The 3,926-nt window shown below is 39.0% G+C and overlaps 1 pseudogene across 1 annotated transcript; it reads right to left on the minus strand.

Moving 5' to 3' along the window:
• Positions 1–1,960: 1,960 nt before the first annotated feature.
• LOC308487657 (protein TFG-like) lies at positions 1,961–3,120 on the minus strand (annotated as a pseudogene). The gene has a single exon. The product of its transcript is annotated as a protein TFG-like (transcript).
• Between the last annotated feature and the right edge of the window lie 806 nt (positions 3,121–3,926).

Genomic DNA, 3,926 nt, shown 5'->3' on the forward strand with positions numbered 1-3,926 from the left:
CTTTCATCAACACCTAAATTCACAGCAAAGCTCAGTGGCTTATTTCAGTTGGACGCCTGCACATTATATCATCCATCATCCTGACGCAGCAACAGTAGTGGAACAGAGGCATAACCTGTCACAGTATGATTCAGGAAGGAATGTAGTTTTCAAAGAAGCTTCAGCCTAGTTATGAGATCAGAGCTATGGAGTGTGTGGGATATGTGTACGTGCTTATACAAATATATGTCAAATAGCGCCTTAAAATTCACACTGACAAAAAAAATCTCAGACTACCTGAAAAACAGCTTGGAGCAAAGATGAATGTCTAAATTAAATAACTTAAAGTTTTACTGACAAAGCTCATTCCTTATTCCATTTTTTATTCTTATCTTGCTTAGCACATTTCTATGCACATGGGAGATCTGGGCTAAATTCTGTGGTTTATACGCAGAAAGTAAAATAGTCTCACAGACAAGTACTAATATTTCGATAGACAAAGGCAGGCTAAGGTGTGCATGCAATGCAGAAAAACATTCCTGGGACATGCAATAACAATATCTACTGTTATTTCAGCTCGGGTCATAGGACACTTTTGATAACAATCAGAATGTAATGAACTGAAAAGGGGTGTCAGGTGATTCTGCTTTGATGTACTTGTTAAGGAGCACAATTTTTTTAACACAGAGTTCTGAGAATTATTATTCTCTGGGACCCAGAAATTTATCTACAAAGCAACTATTTGGGTTAGAATCTTGGCCCTACCATTTCTTAACTGTGTGAACTAGACAATTCACTTACATTCTCTGTGCCTCTGTTTCTCCTCTTTAATTTAGGAATAATACCAGAGCCGACCTCATGAAACTTTTGAAGGAGTTACATAGTTTTCTTTCTTGGGCATAAGGCATACAATTCACCCAGCTTAAGATCACCAAATGGAAAACAAAAACAACTACAGTAGGCAGTAGGTCTTTTTGTGTAGTAGTAAAAGCCAATGCCTTTTTTTTTTCCTAGCCACTGGACCCAGGAGTTTTGGCTATGGGGAGGTGTTTTGGGTTGAATTTTGTTCCCCAAACGTATATGTTGAAGTCCCTATCCCAAGTACCTCAGAATATGACATTATTTGAAAATATGATATTTTTAGATCTAATTAGGTAAGATGAGGCTATACTGAAGTAGAGTAGACCTTACTTCAATATGACAATTAATTAATTAACTAATTAATTAATTAATTCAACATGAGAATTCCTCTTAAAGAAGAGGAGGAGGGCAGTGGGAAGAAGACCATGTAAAAATGGAGGCAGATATTGAACATACGTTGTCACAAGTCAAGAAACGCCTTGGGCTATTGAAAGCTGGAATAACCATCAATACCTCATTATATAGAAGTAGTACTTATAGTCTCAAAATTTCATCTTACTGTATTTGATATGTGCCTTAAAAAAAGCAGTAACCTAAAATGATTAGGATATTTGGATATACCATAACACAGAAAAGAGCTGTAATTTTCTAAAAATGAGAGGTTATAGTATTAACAATGGATTTTTTTAAATTCAGCCATCTTTATTAACGTGTCAACATTACATTTTATACATAATATCTAGTTATCTTCTCAAAGGGATCTACTTTTACTCCATTAGGTTAATAGTAAAAAGCAAAGTAAGACAGCTAAATTTCAACCTAGCATTTTAATATTCTCAGAACAAGTCAGGCTAGAAAGTCAATCACTTTACACACACATAAGTGTTCCAAAATTACTAGGAAGCTGCTATACTTTTCAGCAGGGGAGGAAAAAGACTTTCATTTGGTTCTAGGTGCTCTAGCAAATTATACTTTTAATTAACAGCCAATGATATCATAAAAAATGCTCTGCTTTTTCAATTTCTGAACTTCAAATACAAATTAAAATAAAATAGTAGTATTGGAGTCTTTTGGTAGGCAAAGAGCTAGCAGCTACATTCTTGAATGTACCTGAGCCTCTTTATTGATAACCAGGCCCAGGCTGGGTATAGCCCTGACCAAAGGGAGGGCAGTTACGTGCATAGAGTTAGGCTCACTTGGAGGAGGGGTCATGGTGCTTCCAGGAAGTGAAACCTGGTCTTGGCTGATAGGCCCCAGGTTGGTTTGGAGCCAACTCAGGTTTGAGACAGGGGCCATAGAATAACCAGCAGGCTGAGAAGTTGGGGTAGCGTAAGTATGTGGAGGATAAGTGCTTGCCTGGTACTGCTGCGGTGGTCGAGGGGCAGTTGTTGAGGCTGACCAGAAAAGGTAGGCACTGGTGCCTGGGAAGTTGGCTGCAGGCCATTGCCCTACCTGGAACTGCTGAGGTTGCTGGGGTCCTGTCAGCTGACTATAGCCTGCTGAAGACTGAATAGCATACTGCCGCGCTGTTGAGCACCACAACCAGCCTGTTGTGGGTACTGTTGAGACATCTGACTGGCTTCTGTCTGAGCTCCTGTATATGGTGGTTGTTGTGGCTGAACTCCTGGTGGGTGAGCTGCAGAGGAGTAGGGAGCAATGCTGTGAGGTGATTCTGAGATCTTCTGCAGGAACACTGTGGGGGCCCTGAAACTTGATCATCTGTTAAGCCAAATGCTGACATGGCATTTTTATTGATTTCATTTTGGTTTTTTAAAGGATCAAAAACTGGCATACTTACTGCCATCACCCAAGTTTACGGTTTTCCCAAAGAATCAAAAGCAGCAGGCTTTTCTTCCCTGGCATCCACAGTTCAGGAATATTGGTGGAAGCTCCAGGTTCTCCAGGTGGTTCCAAACTACCCAATAAGCGATTCACTTTATTTTGAAGTTTTATCAGTTCTCCATGAAGATAGTACACCTGACTCAATTCAAGGGGTCTAGGTTGGCCATTAACAAATAATGTCAGTTTCAGTATCCTACTACACTGAATTGCAAAGGAAAGGTCAGAACTATCAAAAATTGTTAAAGGTTTCCATCTTCATCTTTATACTTTATTGTAACTTCATTACTTAGAAGTTTTCCTCTGAAAACTCGTTGCATCATTAGCACTAATTCATCATAAGTAATACATATCTTTATTATGAATGTGTATTTGTGGAATATCCTCCCCAAGTTGAGCTTTGATGATTATCTTCCCACTTAGGTCCAACTGTCCGTTCATGGTGGACTCCACGATGTTAGGTATATACAACTCTGGTGAAAAACAGGTTGCTGAGGCCGCTGCTGCTGCCTCTCCACAGGTCTCCGCTGTCTGGACTGGTGCAAAGCCACCGGGCTCTGGGGCATCGTGGGGAGGGTACGGTTATGGCCCACTTGACTCTAAGAAAGGCTTTTAATTGTTAGAAAAAAGTAAACATTTACTGTGAACAAAAATCATTGGGATCACACCCCCCAAATTATAGCCAATGTCCTAGAATATGTAACTGACTTTCTTTTTTGTCATGAGTTAAAAGAATCACGAGTTTTGTGTTTTGGTTGTTATTTCGTTCCTAATAATTATTTGGTTCCAAATAATTAGGAACCCTCAGTCTTTGAGCTGGGACTTTGGGAAGGAGGCTTGGGCAATGAAATGGACAGACCTGTGGAGTTCAGAACACTGAACAGCTCCTTAGAATGCTACCTCAGAAGAGTTATGGTATCTGGTCGTAATAAGCATGGTCTAGTCATAAGCTCCTCTTTCCCCTGTTGGATCCCTCAGTCCATTACAACCATCCTCACAGATTAAATAATTATTCATGGGAGAATGGCATTGACAAAAACGTATTATATTTTATCAGACACATGTAAAGTGAATTCCAAAAATGATGTCAAATAAATGTGCTTGTAGTTGCCTCAAGTTAAGAACATAATACAATATAATCTACATTTTTGCTAGTTTCCATATAGTTATATGTTTATTAAAAATGTTTTAAAAATAAGTTTGGTTTTAGAAGGAGCAATGTCAACTGCTTTCCCAATCAATGCACT

This window comes from Rhinolophus hipposideros (assembly GCF_964194185.1).
Source record: "Rhinolophus hipposideros genome assembly, chromosome: 19".
In the NCBI taxonomy this organism is placed as follows: domain Eukaryota; kingdom Metazoa; phylum Chordata; class Mammalia; order Chiroptera; family Rhinolophidae; genus Rhinolophus; species Rhinolophus hipposideros.